Consider the following 23306-nt stretch of genomic DNA (forward strand, 5'->3'; position numbering starts at 1 on the left):
GCATATGACAAGACAGTGTTTTTTTTAAGGTGACTATTGGTGGCTTTCTTCAAGGAGTTTGTCAGTAAATAATATGACAATGCTGTAATGCTCCGTTTTCAACCTTTCATGAACTCAGCTGTGCTAAAATGTTTTCAGGCCTTTCAAGGGCAAGTGTATACCACACCCCGCAAAAAAAGATTTGCTATTTTAACACCATAATTATACTCTAGCTATTGATCGCTGACTGACCTATGAATCACATAACAAACCACAAAGCGGCAGAAAAGAATAGCTTGTAGTCAGCAAAGTTGGAAAGGAATAGGTTGCTGAATCTTCTTTAACACATAGCAAGAAGTGGCAACAATTAAAGTGCAGATTAAGACAATAACCTGAAATACAAAATGATGTTATTACTAATAGCCTGATTAAAATTTAGCTAGGGTGAAAAAACAGTCCTGCTCCTTAAAATATTGTTGCACGCCAAGACTGGTGAGATTCCAGGAGAGGGTCCATAACTTTAATCAGATTCTCAAAAGGATCTGCGATCCAAAATGAGTTAAGAACCAGTGGCCTAGAGGTTGGTTGAAAAAGTACAGTCCTATGAAGGGAGTGAATAAACTTACTCCTTATGGCTGCAATCCTATACACACTTTTCACTAGGAAATGACTTACTTATGAGCAAACATGTATAGGATTACTCCATTAAGTGCCTCTTCACTCAAGTTCAAGGTTACTTTTCTCTCATAAAAAAATTGTTCATTCTCTGCTCAGCACACTAACATGAAGAGGTACAATGCACCAGTCAAAGGAATATATTTCAAATGAACATCTCTCTCTAAATATGGCAAAAAAACAAACAAACCCAGGAGCAAGGAACTGGGGTATTCAGTTCTCTGTGCTTATCAAGGTTTTTTTATTTCTACCTGGAGATAAAAGATCTATGAGAAGTGTATATAATAAATATATATGTATTGGGTTTACATTAAAACACATTACCCTGTCATAGGATTATCTGAGGTTATAAGCATTTTATTTATTTTCAATATAGCTATCAAGATATCAAATCTTGGAAACCGTTATTTTGAGACATTGCACTGTGGAGAAAATGTGCTGATAATTCATCTTCACTTTATTTTCTCTTCCACCAAAATAATAAGTAAACCAATTCTTCTTTTTTTTAAAAAAAGTATTTGATGCATACTGTCTTTGACACATACAAAAAGGACTTGTTTTGTCATTTTAACTACCTGACATACTTTTGCTAGCTATTCCTCAAATGAATGCTCAATCAATTTCCTGCTAGCCATTGGTATTTTTGAAGTAAAGAACAAACCTTTGATCATCTTTGTATGGGTTTCTTGAAGCACCATTGTTGTTGTTTTTTTAAGTCATGTGGAATTTCAGCCATGTCAAATAGTAGGGAAACCTACTACACCATCACTTGTATATTTAAACCAATTACTAAAAATGAGCATTGAACACAGGGTCAAAGGCTGAATATGAGAATTGTCTGTTTCTGAGAAGCAGAGAAGGCCTTTCCTGCTAAGCCACGGTCTGGGCAAAATGGGTACATGTACTATTAACCCAGGAAAGCATGCTCATATTATAAGACCAGTTCATTTATCAATTCCCTAACATGACCACAAAGAAACATTCCTATGAAAGAGACAGTAAGTAAACATAGATAGCCAGCAGTCATTTCTGTGATCACAGTTGCAGTTCTTCAAACTGCTGTGATCATGGGAATTGGTGCAACTGTGTACATATTCAAACTCCCTGCTCCCACATTTTCACTGATCCGTTTACCCTCTATGAAAGAGGAAGGAAAAATTATTTGCATCTTAATAAACAACAATCCCAGAATACCTCTAGGAATTATGCTATGGCATCACGTACTGCCATTTCCATAGATATGTTGACTCATGGAACCTCATCATTAGTGGAGAGCCATTAATATTGGCAGTGAATCCCAGAATATCTTCTCCCTGCCTTGCAGTCCTTTTCCAACTGGCCTGGTAGTGCAGAAATCTTTAGGAGTTTTGTTGCTGCTGTTATTGATATTATTTTTTGAGGTATATTTGTTTTTTTTTAGATCTTATTATTTAATGTGGAAATTGTTCAGTTTGGTTGTATACTTTTTGATGTGTTTTATTTATTATTTATGACCATTTTTGTTATATTTATAGTTATATAATTTTGTTATATTGTAAGCTGCCTTCATGGGATGCGGGTGGCGCTGTGGGTAAAACCTCAGTGCCTAGGACTTGCCGATCGTATGGTCGGCGGTTCGAATTCTCGCGGCGGGGTGAGCTCCCGTCCTTCGGTCCCAGCTCCTGCCCACCTAGCAGTTCGAAAGCTCCCCTAAGTGCAAGTAGATAAATAGGTACCGCTTTATAGCGGGAAGGTAAACGGCGTGCTGCGCTGGTGCTGGCTCGCCAGAGCAGCTTCGTCACGCTGGCCACGTGACCCGGAAGTGTCTCCGGACATCGCTGGCCCCCGGCCTCTTAAGTGAGATGGGTGCACAACCTTAGAGTCGGACACGACTGGCCCGTACGGGCAGGGGTACCTTTACTTTAAGCTGCCTTCAGCATGGTTTTAACTATGGAAAAGCACCAGACAAATAAAACGATGTATGTTTGTATGTCTGGTGAAGCTTTTGTCAGAGTATTAACAAAAACGATTAATAAGCTTTGGCTATTTTGTTCAATATAAGGTTACCCAATTCTCCCCCCTGCAAATTTCTGAGAAGTTCACCAGTCCTTCAGTCTTCAGGGTATTTTCATTTCATCCCTGCTCCCTTCCCCCACCCCAATGCAAAAAAAAGTACAAAAAGGTTCAAACTATGAGTCCATGTGCATTTAAAAATACTATCTCATTTGTATTTCAGTCTCTGGCTGGGTCTCTGACAGCTCTTCATTCTCCTTCAGGCCTCTTCAGTTTCCATGTATGTCTCTTGTTTACTCCTTTTCAGTTTCTGATATCTAATTGTTGGCAGGGTCATCATTTCATTCTTCTGTTTTTGTCTTCAACAAGTCCACCAGTTCTTAGAACATTCCCAATTTACCACATATACTCAGTCACTGGGATTTTCAAGACAACCCTTAAAAGATGTTCCTAGTTTTATTACCATAACTCTCCTTATGTATGGAAGGGCTTTCTTCTTCAGTGGATGTAAGAGAAGGTATTTCCCTTTTCTTCCCAGTTACTGAATGATTTCTTGAGACAATTCCCACCTCTAGTGGTTCACATGCTAGGTCACTTCTGCAGTGAACGTGTTACAGAATCGACTTTTTAATGCTTGAATCTCTACTGCAGTTTATCCAAAAGCAGACAATGCTTCATAAAATGGGGAGAGGTGGGTATTTTGCAGTATAGTATCTTTTCTGTCTACAAACCACAGACAATGACAGGCCACAGTCTACTGTTATGAAACTGAACCTACAACCAGAAATGAAAACCACTTTGTAGAGCAAAAGGGTCACCGAGCTCCCATACTATCTTAAGCTTAGTGCTTGAAAGGCCTTTATGTGAACTTTCTAAACTAGTTTGAAAAACCTGCAGTGAAGTTTTATACACGGCGCTAGAATTAAATTAATCTGGCACATAGAGATCAGTAACAACCTCCACATTTAAAGCTTTATACAAAGCTCATTGACATCCGCAGGCTTGGGCTCTGACCCCTGTACAGGATCTTACTGGTTATAATGAATTGTGGGGACCTCAATAGCCGATAATCGTGATTTGAATCTAGAGCTAGCATTATTTCACCCGATTGTATCTCTGTTTCCTTTATCCTAAAGGATGGTGTTTCCCATTTAAATCCATGGCTCCCCCCACCTACCAACATAAGGACAGGAGCTGTGAAGGAGTTCAACGTCAATTTGCTTTAGAACTAACAAAAGTAACACCACAGAATATTGCTGCATAGTATTTTGCATTAATCTGCCCCACCTGTCCCTCCCGTATTGGCTTCTACAGCCACAGCAAGCACTGCAGCTCTCCAACAGTTTGACTTTAGCCCTGAAGGCGCACTCTTTCATTGTCTCCCGAGACACATGGATGTCAACAACGATTTTGCCTTAATAGATACTCTACCATCCATCTTCAGTATAACTATGCCTCAAAGGTTGCTGCATATTCTTTCCTATATAGAAATACGTGAATGTTTCAGAAACTAGAGGTATGAACTGTAAAAGCTTTAGATGACATACATGTTGTGCAATGTCATATGAAGAGAAACAAATCCAAATAAGAAATCTCACATAGCATAGACGGTGGATTAGAATTTATAGGATCCTGTAATATTTGAACGTGTACCCATTTAGGATGTGTCATAATGCAAGATGGAAATCTATAGTATAAAAGGGTCTCTTTAACCCCAGCCTTCACTGACATTGTTCCCTGCAGATGTCTTGGATATGCTGGCTGGAAATGATGGGAGTTGTAGTCCAAAACATATAGAGGGCACCAGGTTAGTGAAGGCTGCCTTGCCTCTTTCTTTCAGATTTCACCTGTGGTTAGGGTTGGTCTGGGCCAATGGTGCTGAAATAGTTATTCATATGAGAGTCCACACACACACAAATACTCATGTGAGCATCCCATTTCTTTGTCGCTGGGCTAGGAGTTACATGAAGCAACTACTGCCCCACTCCAGTGTTGTAGAACTGAACCTTATTGTAGAAACACCCAGGGGCAATTTTCCATAACTATAGTCAAGAGTGCAAAGAAGCGATTTTTTTGAAGACCAAATTTAGAAACGCTAAACCTAAATTAAATCTCAGTATGTTGGATTAAAAATGCCTGCATCAGAAATAACCAAGGCTTTGATTCTGGCAGTGGGCGATGTGCTTTCCCTAGACAGTTCAGGTTAGGTAAGCTCATTATTCACTGTCAGGAAATCTTTTGAAGATTATAAAGTTACTCTGTATCTAAAACCTTCAAATGTTTTCCTTACAAGGAAATATTTGAGAGGGATAATAATAATAATAATAATGATGATGATGATGATGATGATGATGACGACTTATGTTTGGAAATTGTGACACAATTTTTAATGTTTCACCACAGTGGAAATTAAGATAATTGTGAATTGGATTGTATTAGGTAGGGAACCTTTTGAAATGGGGTACGGGTGACATTAGCATGGTTGTGTACTTTGCATTGCATATATATGTTTGCATCACATTTGTCATAGCCTAACCTTTTTCTTGTGAGCAATAAAATCAAAGGGAAAAAATGATCCAAGTCTTGGTTTTCTGTTCCCTCTCCAAACAGGTAATATTTGAATCTTTCCCTTTTTAGTTTAGTTCTTCTACAATAAATTCTTATTCATTTCATCTTCTTTCTTTTTTAGCCCTTTCTCATTTTATATGAGATTACAATCTTGTATAGAAAAAACTAAATCTACTTGATTTGAAAGAATCTTGTCTTAGAACAGGATAAGTTTTCAGGTATTTACTTTTATTAATTGAGAGGAAAAAGAATGACAAGCTATGTTTCACACATGAGAAAGCCCCATTGAACTCAATAAGACATGTAGAGGACTGTGATTTAAGAGGCTGAGGTGTGGAAGTCTCTGGTTTGAATCTCACTTCTACGATGAACTTGCTAGGTGGCCTATGGGAAGCCACTGGTCTAGTGCTTTAAAGCACTTCATATTCATTATCTAGTTTGTAAAGCTTTGTTGTTGTTGTTTAGTCGTTTAGTCGTGTCCGACTCTTCGTGACCCCATGGACCAGAGCACGCCAGGCACTTCTGTCTTCCACTGCCTCCCGCAGTTTGGTCAGACTCATGTTTGTAGCTTCAAGAACACTGTCCAACCATCTTGTCCTCTGTCGTCCCCTTCTTCTTGTGCCCTCAATCTTTCCAACATCAGAGTCTTTTTCAGGGAGTCTTCTCTTCTCATGAGGTGGCCAAAGTATTGGAGCCTCAGCTTCATGATCTGTCCTTCCAGTGAGCACTCAGGGCTAATTTCCTTAAGAATGGATGTGTTTGATCTTCTTGCAGTCCATGGGACTCTCAAGAGTCTCCTCCAGCGCCATAGTTCAAAAGCATCAATTCTTCGGCGATCAGCCTTCTTTATGGTCCAGCTCTCACCTCCATACATCACTACTGGGAAAACCATGGCTTTAACTATACGGACCTTTGTTGGCAAGGTGATGTCTCTGCTTTTTAAGATGCTGTTGTAAAGCTTACAACAATCCTATAAGCTGAATCAATATTATTATCCCCCAATGATCAGAGATTGAGGCTGTGAAACCAGTGTACAAATATTAAGTCATGTTTGTCCAAGTGGTGGTGAAGAGTTAGGAACTGTACTACATGTGTTAATATTGTGTATTTTTTTACAGAGATTCAATAACCAGACTTATTTGTCCTTGATTGCTTCCACCCCTGGAAGGTCTTCCTGGTCATACATAAACAAACCCACGCAACTAGATCTGCAAAGTTTATATCCAAACAATAAAGATTTGAAAGCATATTTTACAGAATTGTTAAGGTATGCTGGGTTTCATTTTGTCCTAATGGTGTTTACATTTTTAACAATGAAAAAAGTTCTCTTAGAAGACTTCCTTCTATTTTTTGTGTTTCTTTCCCCTTGATTATATGCAGGGCTTTTTTTCAGCCCGAACTCACCCGAACTCAGTTTTGGCATCTCTCAGTTGGGCACCATTGCCATTCTAAGAGAACGAGGGTGGTGTTCATAGTGAATTCTGGCACCTTTTTTCTAGAAAAATAGTACTGATTATATGGAATCAAAATGTTTCTTTCTGGAAGCTGAAAGGCTATTTTTAGCTTGTCCCCATACATTGCTCAGAAAAAAAGTTAAATTATGCAAAACAAGAGCAACGCAGAGCAAGCCAGGTCAGGAAAAATGAATGCGTACTGTGGGTCCATTTCAATTCTACAATACCATGTGCAAGTGCCTGAAATAGTTTCAGTGTTCATCAGTACATAGCTACTACCTATTAAAGGCTTAGATGCAGGAATTTTACATTAATAGTAGAAGTGTATTTTATTGACATCTAGCAAACCTATTTTCAGCCTTCTCTGTTATTACATAAATGGAAACACTTCATCAATTGCGGTTTAGTAGGGGCATTAGAGGTCTTTTTAGAGAGCTTTGCTACACTAGATGGCATGCAGCCAAAAATAAAAGAAGTTAATTAACCTAATAAACATTACATTTTCACTTTCCCATAAGTAATGAATAATCTCTGAATTCAATTGCTGTTTCTTATGGGAGTATTATTTCACAGAAAAAAATGTAGAAATAAAAGGCATGGAACTTTTCTTTGGAGGCTACATCTTGCAGAATTTTTGGCCTAACAATCCATCTGCCGCAGCCTTCTTTTGGTATAAGGACAGAAGATGCTATTTCATGAGAAACGTTATAGGCCCAGCCTCTCTCCTCGCAGGAAGAGTTTCAGAATTTATAGGATCATTTTGGAGTAAACTGAGGGAGTGTTTCCTACACATTAGCATCTAAGGTTGGCCATGTGTTCTACTTTACAAAGGACAGACTTGTATTTGAAGGGCTGTTAGAGAGTTGTTGAAGCTGTCTTCTATTTGAAGGGCTTCCTGGTTCAAGCATCATAAGAAGGAAGAACGGAGACCTTGAAATTGCTCATCAACAGCTAACACCTGGAGAATGAGCAGGCATGCAGGTCACTGGTCACAATCTTCCCCACTGTGGTGAAATGTATTTATTACTATTTAAATTGAAGCAATTATTTCTAAATTTGCATAGCTACATGTGTAAATTTTATGCAAACGTGCCCTCTTCTGCCCTCTTTCTTGATGCACAAGTCACTCCCTGTTAACATGCCCATGTATTGATAAACTGAAGACATATAGTCATCTGACAATCCTTTGTTTCATCACTCTTATGTAAGAGGTGCCATTAAAGGGAGGAATGTTTTATGCTGGTATGAAGGACCAGAACTTCCATTAGAAAAGCACCCCTTTGAAGGATAGTTGAATAAAATATGTTCTGTGCATCTGGTTGTTCTGAAGAACATGGACTGGGACTGAGGAAGGCTGAAGGACCTGACTCATTCAGCCACAATGTGCGTTTCACAATTCAAATTAACAGCTATCAATGGTCAATCAAACCTAGCTACTCACAACGAATTTACTATGCCATGAGTCGGTGCAATCAGCCCTATCCCACTCTTACAGTGGCTGAAAGTATTGATCAAAACTGCACCTGCTTAGCATGAACAATGGTGCTGCATCAAGTGTTCCTGGACTATTCCTTATTTGTGTCATGATTGACATGTCACAGATACAGAAAAAGGCATTGTAAAATGGGGTGGAGACTGTTCTGGACTGCCATTGGAGCCTTCAAAACCCATGTACAACTGGTTTGGTGCAGATAGGCTTGGCTGTAGATCACTGCAAAACCACCTGCTAGCGTTTAGTCATGCACAAATGCCTTTGTACACTTCAAAATGATCCCATGGGAAATCGTGCCTGGAGAAGAAACCAGTTCACCAAAAAAGGCACTCTATATGCTTCTGCCACTTTGTAATGCTGTATTCTTTTAAATGTTTACCTACTGCTAAATTTCAAAGGTACAGAATTCTATTCCATCCAGGGGTTGTACTACCACAACACACAAAAATGTTTCATCATCTACATCATTAAAAGGGTAGAGTTGGTCTTTTGTGCTTCAGAGATTGAATTTAAATGAAATGATTTACACATTTCCATGTTTCCAGTTAATTCAATCACCTGTGCAACTGCTGATAAATTTCGCTTTAGATCCATTTATGGTACATCAAATAACTTATAGTAAAATCCAAAAATAGCAGAATTGTTACCATCAGACTCCCTCTATGCATTCTGAATTTTTTATAACATCTTAGGGGAATGCCTCATATCCTAAGGGGCTTCATTATTAATGGGAATTATCCATGTACATCAGGAGCAGAAAGAACTTCCTCAATTAAAAGATCTTATGAGGAAGAATACAGTAAATGCATTTTTTAATTTTTTTTGGTCTAAGTAAAAGCAACTTCCCATAAGAATAATAAAAGATTCAAAATTTATTCTCTTGAAAATACAATGGATAAAAAGGACTCTTCTACTTAAATATTAAAGCCATACTAAGTTATTCAACTGAAAAACAGACATAATTTTTGGCTTTTTACATCAAAGAAAAATAGATTAAGTACTCTGAAGAGTAAGTACATAATTTACTGAACATTTACAGCAAGTCAATGCATGCTTTTCAGGATAACCCAGAGGAGACCTGGAAGTGGGTGGAACTGTCTTATCAGCTAAGATTGTGTGATAAATCAATCTTTTGATAAGACCCCTAGGAAGGTCAGAAGGACTCACAGTGAATCCAAATCGAATAGTCTTTTTAAAAAATAGAATACTTTGGTTGTGTGTGCTACTTCCTGAATGTAATTAACAGTTATATTGTGCAAATGTAAAATTTGATCTCAAAGAGGATGCCTAATGAAAAGGCACAATGGAGCAGAGTGGCTGCTTGCCTGGTCAGTTCTATCCCACCACATTCCAGAGGTTCGGAATAACAACAAAAAAAATTGGCCGAATACATACAAATAACATGTTGCAAGTGATCTTTAAGGCTGGGTGAAAGCATGCACATAACACATCTGGGCAAGATCAACTAAATCTGGGGTGAGCAGACTTCAAACTTGTGGGATATACTTTGTTCTTTTAACAGAACCCACATCATTCATCAACATGAGCAGGTGCAAAATAATGACACTCTCTCTCTCTCTCTCTCTCTCTCTCTCTCTCTCTCTCTCTCTCTCTCTCTCTCTCTCTTCTCTCTCTCTCTCTCTCTCTCTGTGTGTGTGTGTGTGTAGGGCAGTGACACCTAGATTTCATCACAACTGAATTCATGTTTCACATAATAATTGTTTTCAGTGGTAGAATTGATCTCACAGTCCTTTCACACAAAAATCCAATCGTGGTTTTCTTCAATTCAGGTGCCATTTTGTTATTGTTAGAAAGGTGGGAAGTGGAAATGCTTGTGAGTCCACTGCAAATCACCCAGAGATCAAAACATAGATTCAGATCTACATTCTTCCCATCCCTATACTAAACAGAAGAAAATCTTTAAAATTCTACTTCTCAACCAGGTTGGCCAAATAAACAGAATACTACAACACTTCCAGTAATTATTCAGGTATTGATGAAACTGCAAGGGAAAAGGGATGACCACACAAGAACTGTCAAACATTTCTCTTTGAACCCTTTCCATCTAATCTATTTCTGAATCTGACACAAATGTTAGGAGCTTTTTCATGGAATGGAAGCATTGAGAAGACCTCCGCAGCCCAGGCTTTCAAGCAAAGTTATGGAGCTACTTAAGCTTATGGTCACCATGCTTTCATGACAACACTCCCCCATCCTTACTAGATTACACAGTCATAATTGCATCAGCAACATTGTTTCCATTGAGTTTTAATGTCCAACCTGCCAACATAGTCACTGAATAATCGCAGTAAAGGTAAGGTAATCACAGTAAATGGGAGGACACAGGGGAGACAAAAAGAAAAGAAGGGACTTCATATTTCTGCACAATTTCAGCCAGTGATTCATATACACAGTAAGCACAGCAGACAACAGAAGACCCTGCAGGGAAAGGTCACAAAGAGCAATCAATCCCTGAGATTCCCCTGTCACAAACGACTAGAATGACTTGAGGAAGATTGTTCAGATGGTCACTGCCTCTGACAATTGCAACAACTGCACCCGCAATTGATAACCAGGGGTGTCAAAGCTACTGAAAGATTTAACATGATCAGTGGGCATTACCTACACTATGGATCACTGACTATGGCACAAGCGCAGTCTCGGTGCTATGTCCACAATGAAAGAAGAGAGGCAAGGCTAAGTTACAGAGGATGTGCAATGTAAAGGCCTGCCTGCCATATTGCAAAAAGGTATTGTATCACATCACATGAGTTGCAACTCTCACCAACTGAGCTGAATTTAATTGGTGACTCTTATAAGTGAAAACTGTAGCCGGAAAGAGTAGCATAAAGATACACTTGCAAAAACAGGTTTTTGTTTTGTTTTTAACCTTAAACTACACTGCCATTTGCTGTGTATAAATTACTGGTTTATTTATTGCTGTGAGAAGCAGGTTTTGTGTGTGTTTTACAGTAGACTGAATCAAATACAATTCTGTTCAATCATGCAGAACTCCAGTTTAAGAAGCTCCCTAAATGATTTTACTTACACAGCAACATTTGCAAAATTTTCAAATCATTTTTAATTTCTAATCTAGGTACTCCCCCCCCTTTGCTTACAATATGTAAAACTGGCCCATTACTCTCTCCCCAGCCCCTTGCATCACAAAAAAACAACAGATTAGCAACATAAGCACTTGTAAGAGGATTTGGATGAGTAAAAAAATGAGTAAGAAGTTTGCTATTTTTTATTATTATTTCAGTCTCCAGTTTTACTGAGTGAAGTTGTTTCTAAATGATGCAGATTAATGAACCAACTACTGCATTCGTTTTAGCTGTAAGAGAAAGGAAAAAAAGAAACTTGGGAGAGTGGGGTGGGCGGGGTGGGAAGAGAGATCACTGTATGTACTATCTATTCAGGACAGTCAATTATGGTGAAAATAATAAAGGGAAATATTTACTTGCATCTATTTGTTCCCCTTAAATTAAATAAAGGAAAGCTCTCTGCAAATTGTGCCAGTCCAACAAGGGCAGTGTGTGTACACTGCTGAAATGTATGTGTAGCACCATTATATATGATCATTCATACTATTAGTATCTGGGTCCCAACCGAACTTCACACCAGGTTATAGTTAAACTATGGAACTCGCTCCCAGAAGGCAGTGATGGTCACCAACTTAGATGGCTTTAAAAGAGGATAAGACAAATTCATGGAGTATCAGTGGCTACTGGCGATGATGGCTATGCTCTGCCTCTATGGTCAGAGTATGCAGTGTGCTTCTGAATAGCATAGGCTCCAGTTGGTGGACCTTGAGATTCTAGGTAACAAAGAGAGAAGAAAATCTCACAAGGGTGGAGTCCACTTACTCCTTGTAAGTAGGCAACCATTTCCAGTCGCACATGTAAAATGTAAAACTTCACACCCTGCTCTTTATTAAACATTATTCATGCCTTCCCAAACATGAGGTATAATTAGTGCTACCATAGAAGTTTAAAAGGTGAACCTGGTCGTGAATGACAGTCTTGCATTCTGAAATGGTATGTAACTAGGAGCACATAGCATTTGTTGTTCACCAGTATATATAGTAGCATCCATAAATCTTCCAGACAAAATTCAAGGTGTAGCTTTCAACCTCTGGTTGACTTGTGTCTTGAACAATACATCTGTACCGTACATTGGTGACAGATTGCACTAAGCAAAGTATGATCTAATGTAGTTTTGTTAGCAAATTCAGAGTCTGGAAACTGAATACTTCTAGTATTGAAATACCCCGGACAACATGAACCGAACACACCTCAAAGGTTTAGGGATAGCTTGTCATGATTCCTTTTCCACCAAGATCTGGCAAAGCCTGAGTCACCTTCTCAAAACAATAAAAAAAATACTGTATATTCAGGCAGGCAAGAGAAAAGCAAGAGATTTTTAAAATGTATTTTGTTCATGGTATTTTATCATGCATTGCTTTTACAGGTTTTATACTTTTCCTTAGTTTCAGATAAAGTGTGTGTTACATGTAAGAAGTTACCAAAAGGAAGTCATGGAGGCAGATATTATTTAGCGATATTTTATGACTTTACAGACATTGCTGAAATTGTAAACAACAAGTATAACCACATTCTGTAGTAAGATCTGCCTGAATAGTGTATATTGGATCCCTAATCCCAAGATAGGTGTCTCTTTCTCCTTCACACACAAATGGCATGAAAACAGCAGGCATTGTAACCCTCCAGTGTCAAAAGCAACAGTTTCTTCATATAGGCAGTGGCAACAATTTTCTGAAGCAACTACTGACATGTTTCAGCAACACACAGTCATTTTCACAGGCTCCTGTGGTACAAAGCACAGGAAGGAGGGGTGGGGGAAAGAAATATTTTAAAAAGCGGCATGCTGTGATGAAGGATGACAACTGAAAGGAAATATTTTAACCTTTAAGAAACCAGCTGTGAGCAGCCATCCTTAGAGCTCTTTAATGAGAGAGTGCAGCATAGTCAACCTGTTCTCAGTAGTACTAGGCTCCTTGTCCTTCCCTGAGATTGAGAAATGTGGGTTTGTTCAAACATTACGCTCTTTTGGCACCCTGGCCTTTAGGTTACATGAACCCGTAGTAAATGTTAACTCTTTTCTTTCTTTCCATTATTTTCAAAAGGGTAGTTAGGAGATTGGGGCCTCTTTGTTTGGGGGACGCCAGCTCTGACACTCAGGTAGGAAAACAGCCCATTAGAAAATTTCAGGTCCCGACAAGATGGAATAATGGCCTTATTGGAATAACAAAGTTTGCCCCAAATCACACCCAAATAAAGATGGCATTGACTATCATCCCAGCTTTTTTTACATCTCCATGTAAGCAAATTGTTTGGCCAAAGCCTGGGGTTCCTGAGCATTCAACTTGCTGCTGACAGCAGCAACGCTTGCAACATGTCCAAAGGCATGAAAAAAGCCTTTGGGCCTTGTCTGGAGAGGTCATCACAGACCACAGAAAGAAGATGAGGTGATGGGCAGAATACTACCAAGAACTGTACTCATGGGAAAACACAACAGTTATCAGCATCCAAACTCTGTCTTGGGAAAGCTGAATGTCCCTCCCTCCCTTGAAGAGCTGAAGAATACCATCAACCCCCAAGCAAGTGGGAAAGCCCCAGGACAGGATGGAATCCCAGCAGAACTGCTGGAGCTCACGTCTCCAGAAGGGTATGGGAGAATGTGATACTAATGACCAGTACCTAGATGAAGGTCTACTAGGCTTGAGTATTGAGCGCAATGTTTTATGGTAGTGAGACATGGTCAACTTACATCCACTAGGAGCAATGCCTCAATGCTTTCCACATGTGCTGCGTCAGGAAGATTTTGGGCTCCCCCAAGCCTACACTGCCAGAATGTTCACATTCCTGTCTCAAGAAACATCTATGCTGGCTTGGTCACGTCCCCAGAATGGAAGATGGCAGGATCCCCCATGATATGCTGCAGGAGGAGCTAACTTCAGGCACCAGGCCCATTGGCAGACCAACTCTGCATTACAAAGATGTCTGCAAATGTGACATGAAGGCTGGCAACATTAACCCCCCATATGGGAATCCCTTGCAAATGATCACAGTGCCTGGACACAATCGGTCAGGTCATGTATCCACAGCAGTGACCCAAGGAGAAATAACCACTGGGAGGAGTGCAGAAAGAAGAAAACCATGGTTCACCTGCATCAACAAAACCAAACACCTTCATTTGCCCCAGCTGCAACAAAACATGTCTCTCCTGTATTGGTCTCTACAGCCACAGCAGCCACTGTAACTCTCCAAAGCTTAACTTCTCCCCCAAAGACAAACTCTTCCATCGTCTCCCGAAGTACAGATGCCAACGAGGGCATGTAAGCAAATCACTTGGCCAAAGTCTAAGGTGGTGGGATTTATAGTCCCTACATCACCTGGAAGGCCACAGAGTCCCAATTCCTGGTCTAGGTCTTGGATGCAAGACTGAGAACACTACATAGACACAGAATTAAGGGCTGATGTCATAGCCCATGCAGGGATAGCAGCCATGTTTTTCAGTTAACTTGTGCTTACTTTCTGCTGTGAATTCCACATACTGAGACACACATATACTGAAAGGTCCATGAGAATAAGCAACACGTGCAATGTTGAATTTGTAAATCTGCCTTTAGGGAGAATTTGAAGTAGAAAAAGAGAGTATAGATTCTCCTTTAGATTGTAGTCCCTTGTGTGGGGGTAGTAGTACTAGTTGTGAAAAGTTGGACATCACAGACTGATTATGCATAATTCTGAAGGCAGAGCCAAGGAAAATGCTTAAGACAGACACACATAATCTCACACTAGATGAATCCTACCACCCAAATAACACTGCTGCACTCCATTTAAAATGTTTGTGAGCAACACATAAGTAAGGCGTCCCTTAACAATCCCTGCAGGTTGTTGCCTATGCAGGTCATGACAGCTTCTGAGCATTTATGAGCAAAGTAGTAGCTATCTCTTCCCCAAATTGCTCTATTTAGCTGCTTAAGAATCACTAAGAGAAGCATCTTGGGATAATCATTTCTCCTTCATTTTAGAAGATTAAAAGTGGAGCCTTTCATCTTCAGCCTCTCATCTGCAGTGATAAACCAGAAGTGGGGAGAGAAAAGCACTGAGGGAAGATACTACCAGGAAGTACAGGGAAATGTGCCACCATCTTGCTAGACTTGATAGTGTGCAATTTGGATGAGCACTTGAGACTCGCAAAGGGTCAAATTCTTCTTTTTGCATGCTTGCCATTTGGACTACTCTTCACAAGAGACTGACACTTCTATTCATTTTTGGGAGGGGGAAAAACTTATTATCATTATGAGATAAGGGTGGCAGAGGATTCTGGTTGCTTTAAGAAGAAGCATTAGTGTCACTTCAGATGTCTGTGGTGCTGCAGTCAGCAGCCCAGCAGCAAAACATTGTCTTCCCATTCCCATTGAGTTTGGCTAGTGCGGTTTTGTTTTTTAAAATCTAAAGAACCCTTCTACAAATTTGGGAAATGATATTAGATGCAGCAGCACTGCCACTGAGGAAGGCTATTGGGTTAGAATGCATCTGATTATGGAAGAATAGCCATGTGAGATAATAGTCTAGTGCAAACTGGATGTGTCAATATACCTTAGGGTGTATGGACCATTGGTCTGAAAAAAATTAATAAGTTCTGTACATATGGTGTATAATACGTTGAAATGGTTTGTGTGATATTGAATGTAGACATTGGCCATTGTTGGACAATATTTTATGAAATGTGTTTTAAAGTCGCATGCTCAGGGAATGCAAATGATTTGTATTAAAAGTCTTGAAATGTTGCATGTATAGGCTTTTATTTTATTTTTTATTTTGGTCAGGAAATATACCTTCTTGGTTGTTTTTTTTACCATCATACGCTGGGATGTGTGAAAAATATGTCTTCCCATGCTTGGGGGATTTTGCCCCCCCCCCGATAACACCATTACTTGGCTGCTCTTTTTTGTTCCATCCTCCCTGAAATCACTGAAATAAGCTGAATACATTAACCCAGAGCTAGTCAAGACCATCACAGTCCTAATGTAGCTTGCAGGCATCAGGCACACTGAATTGCTATGCCTGGCACATGGGAAAACAAGCCTGCAGTGTGGAAACAGCCTCAACCTCTTGAGACCTTCTTTAACCTCGTAGCTATAAATCCATTCTTCCACCTGATATCCCTTCTTTGTAAATAAATACTGTTTATAGCATTCCTGGACTGTTCCAATTATTTTTGCCGTTGTTTCAAAATGTAAATGCCCCAGAGCAAATTCATTTTGCTTCTCAAAATTATAATTTTCTTCTTAATTACATTCCCAGCATTTTAATTGCCTTTATTGATACATGTAATGTTCTGCATGTTTATAATTATGTTTGTTTAACTTGCAAGGTTGCAAACGGAAAGATGCAGGGATTTATGTAATTACCTCCAAAAACGGATGTTTAACAAATAAGAGTAAATATATTGCTTGCATTTAAGGAATGAAGGATGGGGGCAGAATGTCAGACTTAAGTAGACATATTTTATAACTCTTTGTCCAGTCTGGTTTAGCATTTAAAGGAGAAAACATTTTCCTTCCATTCATTTTCTGAGGGACTGAGCCTTCACTATCAACCCATCAGTGAAGGGTAGGTGTTATCATTAAATAAAGATCAAGTGCATCCTATCTCTCCACCTTTTTTCGTGTGGTGCTGTGTAATGGATCTGAGACTGAAAATAGACAGGCGATGTTCTCCCTCCTACCTGAAATCTGAAAACAATGGTGCCCCCCGCCAATATTGGTGGGGTCCTAATTCTCACTTCAATACAATCTCTTGGTGTCTATAATGTTCACCTCAATACAAGGCGACTTCAGATATTCTTCTCCAGCTTAGCTGTTAAACCTAAATCATCCTTCTCAAACTCCCTATGCCTTCCTTCCTTCAAGCCTCTCCCTTGTCTTTGTAACTGCTTCAACAACAGTGGAATAAGAAAGGGAGAGACATCTCTCTCATTCTTCTCTTCATGGACATCTGGCACACTGGTGCAACAGCATCCTAAGCAGCTGCTTTGCAAGCATCCCCAGTTCCTGGCACACAGCTCTAGTCCCCCTCCCTCCTTTTCCATGTTGACTTAGGTCAGGTGGGATGGAAAGGGAGTTGAGGGATGAGGATGTTAGGTGGGCAGGAAGTTGGAAGAGGAGGCTTGAAGGCTCATGACACAAGGTTGCAGGAGGCACTGGACCTAATGGTGCTCCCAAGAACAAAAGGAGGAATGTGACAAGTTCTTAGTTAGGTTTGGAGTAAACAAAACAAGTTTATATGCCCAATTCCGAAGCTACTTTTATGATATTGTTATATGCCACCCCAATCTCTGAGCAGGATGAGATTCCAGGGGTACCAGGTGCACTTACCCAGGGGCTGTGTTTTCTTTCAGACAATGAGGCATGGTGGGGACTGTTGTGTCTTCATGATATATGGTTCATTGACGCACATATACAACCTGAGCCTGCTGAGAGGAGTTTTGCAGCACTGCACTCCAAAAGGGTCCCCTGCTTCTGCCATAGGTGAAGCAGCAGCTCTTCTGTTGCTCTCATGGCTGCCATGCTGGATCCCAAACTGCCAGCAGACATTCTGCTTTGCCTCCCCCTTTCCTGCTTGCAAAACAGCTTGCAAATCATAACTATTTTTTTATTCTGCCTACCTCATTTCCCACTACAATTCTGCCCCTCCCTCCTGAAGCACTGGGCTTTTGTCTCTGCTAACTATCTCTCGGAGGGACGCGGGTGGTGCTGTGGGTTAAACCACAGAGCCTATGACTTGTTGATCATAAGGTCAGCGGTTCGGCCACGACTGGACCTAATGGTCAGGGGTCCCTTTACCTTTTTAACTATCTCTCACCTCAGGGAGGGGCTTTTGCCATCTGATGTCCAGCCCAGAGAGCCTCTGTTAATGGGTCATTAAAGCTCAATGGGTCATTACCCATTTCTTTGTGCTCTTTTAATGCTCCATCTCTCCAGGCAGTTACTTTATTGGGAAGCCAGCCTAGCTTATTTTTTAACATGCTGAATTCAATGTCTGGCACCCCAGAATTAGAAGGGTGTGTGTCCAGAGTTTAAAAGGGGAGTCTAACCACTCCACAAATTTATAAATAAGGTAACAGGAATCTTATCAAAGACATTTAGAACACATATCGTTCGGCCTCGGCCCAGTATACCTGAAGGAGCGTCTCCACCCCCATTGTTCTGCCCGGACGCTGAGGTCCAGTGCCGAGGGCCTTCTGGCGGTTCCCTCATTGCGAGAAGCAAAGCTACAGGGAACCAGGCAGAGGGCCTTTTTGGTAGTGGTGCCCGCCCTGTGGAACGCCCTCCCATCAGATGTCAAAACGATAAACAACTACTTGACATTCAGAAGACATCTTAAGGCAGCCCTGTTCAGGGAAGTTTTTAATGTATGATATTTTAGTGTTTTCTGGTTTCTATGGAAGCCACCCAGAGTGGCTGGGGAAACCCAGCCAGATGGGCGGGGTACAAATAATAAATTATTATTATTATTATTATTATTATTATTATTATTATTATTATTATTATATCGTTCCATTCAAGCAATTCCTGGTTCCTCAAGATCCCTCCAGGCTTTCCTTCTTTCCCTTGTTTTCCTGCAGCACAAGACAGCTTTCAAAAACACACATTTATCCCCTTGCTGTCATACACAGTTGTACACCCACCCACAAGGTTATCAGAACATTTCCTAAAATCATTAACCAGTTCCCACCACCAGAAACATGTCAACAAACAAAATCACAGATCAACAGCATTTGCTAAAACTTGCAGGAAGAATCCCTGCAGCAAAAGTAAACAGTCTCATAAAGCAGCTACAAACCTCAAAAACATTAAGCACAGTTTTCCAAAGCACAAGCGCCTGGTCCCCTGCATTCTCACTCCATGCAACTGCCCACATGGCCCCTTATCCTGGGGTTTTCAGGTCCAGAATTAGAAAGGGAGTCCAGGCACACCACAAACATATAACAATATCCTCATAATGAAATGGAACACTGGATAGTGCATAGTGGGTACTGAGCAAAGCATGAACATATTTTGGTTCATGATGTACAAAATCCACGTAGTGCCACTCAGTTCAAACAAGCAAACAGCAATACAGTAATAATCCAAATAGCCAACATTTGCTGCTCTTCAGTGGTACCCCAAGATGTGCTACCTGAGGTGGGTTGCCTCTCTTGTTATAAGAATGGTGTGGAGAGTAGAGCATACAGAGGGAAAGCTATTGTTAAACTGCTTGTCTATTTGAGGAGACAAATTAAACACATTGGCTTTCAAGAGTCTTGAACAGTTGTTATTTGCTCAGGCAGCTTCAGTGGATTTCTGTTTTCTTTTGTTTTTATTAAATGAGAAACTGTAATCATAGTAGTTTTTCTTCTGTATGCTAATCCACCATGTCTAGAGATGGCGTTTCCAGTTGCTCCTTCCATCTAAAGGCACTGATGGGATTTCCTTGACATGGAGGCCATGTCTCAACCTTGAGGGACCCAACCACCAGCTTCATGGCTATCGTCCTTGCATGGAAGACACCTGTGGACCTTGGGTGGTTGCAACCATACTACCCAGCAGTGCCCAAGGCAACCCACCTGTCTTTCCCACAATCCGGTTCAGGACAGATTCATTGGAGGGAGAAAACGTGGGTCACCACTTTTGGGCTTAACTAGGAAGGCCAATCAAATATTTTAGACCTCTGTAAAGCACACAATGCAATATGTAACAGGGTAAATGAATTTAAGTAAGTAAGTAAGAACCGTAAAAACCAAGATGGAATTAGATATATGATGATGATAGATGATAGACAGATAGATGATAGATAGATAGATGATAGATAGATAGATAGATAGATAGATAGATAGATAGATAGATAGATGATAGATAGATGATTGATAGATAGATAGATAGATGATAGATAGATATAGATAGATAGATGATAGATACTACATTACTTTTAGAAAGAGACACTTGCCAATCAAAATCCTTGTGTAAGAAGGTTTGAGGCACAAAACCATACTGAAATAGCATACGGTAGAAGTAACAGAGTTTGGATTCTCTCAATAATCAATCCAATGTTAGGTCTGGACTTTTGAGTATGTACAAATGATTTCCTTTGGCATTCCTGCATACCTCTTCTTCACCACTGTGGCTTGATACACTCAATTTCTCAGCAATCTTCACATCTTTTCGGTGAAACTATGGGATTTTATTTCCAGAGCCATTTCACCTTATACCACATTAACCAAAGTTGACAAAAGGTTTTGTCTGATGATAACATTTCAGTGCAGATACTTAATGTGTCAGACACTATTAACTTTACATCAAAGAGCAGAATCCTGACCTTTGCCTTCCAGCCAGAAAAAACTCACCAAAAGGCATACAGCTCACAAAATGATTTCTGCCATGTGACAAAGGTGACACACCCTTGGCACTGTTTTGAATCAGTTCAACATTGCCTGGATTAATGATGATGTCTGTGACACTGTCTGAATTTCTATTCATACCAGGCTTTCTTCTTTTCCAAAGTTTAATCTCAGTTTAATTAACTGACTTGTTTTCCCCATGATAGTTTCCAATTTAACTGGTTTTTTAGACCATCAGAAAACATGTGATGTACTACCAGCAAATAAATGATTGTCATTTTATAGTCATTTCATTTGGATGTTTTATTGGACATTTTGGTATTGTAACATCCTCTGAGCCTTGGTGGAGTGTGGAGAGTAAGTGAACAAGGAGTTCAAAAAATGTCTTCGTACAACTTACTAACACACTCTCAACAAAGAGCAAATTATTTTACCTTCTTTATTCAGGTATTTCAAAAATATTTTTAAATGGTTACCATTTCTAACAATCCATTCTCCAAAAACTAGAAGTTGTTGTTGTTTAAATCAACTTATTTCCCTTTTCTATGTATTCTGTCTTCTAAACATAATTTAGTATCTGCAGTCATGCATAAGAACTTCCTTCCTGATTTATATCACTGACCTAATACGCCTCCCTCTCCCCAGCTTTAATTTTACATAATTATCACATTTGCTTTAGTGGAATCCTTGCTAAATTACACTGTTATAACCAATGGTGTCAGGTCCCACAGGAACTCATATGTTAGGAACACTGCAAAATTATGTATAGAAATTCTGAAAACCATGGCAAGAATTCCACTAATGTGCAAAAAAAAAAATCACTGAAAATAATGGGGGCAAGCGTGGCATGGTGAATAAAGTATTGGTTTGCCATTGGGCCCTATTCAGTCTCTGGATAATTCTGGAAATGCAAATGATCCCCAGAGAGAGATCACTTAGATAATATTACAGTAAAGTGGTAGATAAATTGTCAAATAAATAAATAAATCCATGGACACAGAAATGCTTCCATTTGTGACTGTACATAGGAATTAGCTTCTATGATGACTTCATTTCCGTCCCCACGAGGGGGTTTGTAGATCTCTGCATTTAGTCCAGAACTCACAAAGAACAGGTAGATGCTAGATTTCAGCTATTTCTACCCTCACCGCAAAAACAGCCTGACTCTTTTGATATGGTGTCAATTGGATAGGTGGACATAGGCCCTGAGTCTCATTTTCCATTCCATGCCACCGTGGGCAGCCAAAAGCCTCTTTCAGTCAGTCTGATAGAACTAGCTTCTTTTATTCTTTTGGGTTCTGGCTAGTTTTCCAGACAATAATAGATGCACAAAGATACTCATACATTTTTTGTAAGCTTAAGTGACATATGACTGTAAACCATTTTGTATCCTGGAAAGTACCAGAGAAATGAGTCACAGTCACAGTACTGCCAGCAATCATGTATCCATGAGATGCATCTTAAAAGAGGGTAAATATGTATTTTACAGAAGGATTGCCTTCCTATTGTTTTGTAAATCTTGCTGAGCTACTTTGGAATCCAGAACAAATTTGCTAAATCTTGCTCTTTTTGTTCTGAGAGAGAAGACAAGATGATAACAGTGGCTGGCACCAAGAAGTTAATTTTATAACAAACTGACATCTCAAGTAGCAGCAATTTAAAAGAGCAATGCTTTGTCAGTTTTAAGTGGGAAGTGGTTGCTGGTATGATTATAGATGTCTTCTGCATATTTATTTTGCCCCACTTTAAATAAATTTGTGTAAGATTTATCTTGTTAGTTCCAAATACAAGTCCCTTTTGGCTAGATTTAGGAAATAAATTAGTCTTCACAAACATTGAGGAGACTGAATCAATACATTAATATTTAGGAGGCATTAGGGAGGTTTATTAGTGGGAAAGGGCAGCACACGTTGCACTGGAAATATTGGACATATTTAATTCAAAAGCATCAATTGCAGTGACGCACTGAATCTATAAATTGTATTTACATATACAGATAAATGAATTTTGATGCATGATATGGTAAAAGGGCTGAATGTTTGGACAAAATCAGAACACTGGTTAGGCACAGAGATGAAATGTGACCAGAAAAGCATGAACTATGATCTCTCCTTCTCCTGTGTAGATGTCCAATTCTCTTCCATTTCAGCTAGAGTGGGCAATGGGAATTCTCAATAATTTGTTTGCCATACTCACGAGATAAGATGAGGACTGCCATTTATTTAGAATTGGCTCTTATTCAGATACAGAGAGCAGATAGCATATTTAGCTTGATCTTGAAATCCATCTTCAAGGAGGACAGAAAGGGAGGATAGAAAGTTCACATAAATATGCTAAATATGCTTAAATGTGTTTAAATAATGCAAAGGAAAATCCAGTCTGAACGATCCTGATTTAAGTATCTGATATACATCTAGTTAAGATGCCAAAGTCAGCATCATTTTCTGCAGCAAAAAATGATTAGAAGATAGTGATCTTAAAGAAGTATAACAAAATTGCTCCTCAAAATGCTCCTAGTCAGAAGAAGGGTAGTTTTTGTAAGGGGTATTCAGCTTGTTTAGTCTCTTAGATATTTGAAGTCAAAGTTATCCTAGGGCTTTGAACACTAGCATGTACATCTTGAACTGGGCCAGAAACAAACTAGCAGCCAATGGCATAATCATACCAACACTGATAACCATTGCCACAATATCCCTGGCAATTCTACTGCTACCCACCAGTCTGAATGACACTTG

General features: G+C 39.6%; 1 protein-coding gene across 2 annotated transcripts in view; it reads right to left on the reverse strand.

The window, feature by feature from the left end:
- NEGR1 (neuronal growth regulator 1) overlaps window positions 1-23306 on the reverse strand; it is a 442886-nt gene that overhangs the window by 207865 nt on the left and 211715 nt on the right. The window lies entirely within an intron of this gene.

Source organism: Podarcis melisellensis, assembly GCF_964234715.1.
Source record: "Podarcis melisellensis genome assembly, chromosome: 6".
In the NCBI taxonomy this organism is placed as follows: Eukaryota; Metazoa; Chordata; class Lepidosauria; order Squamata; family Lacertidae; genus Podarcis; species Podarcis melisellensis.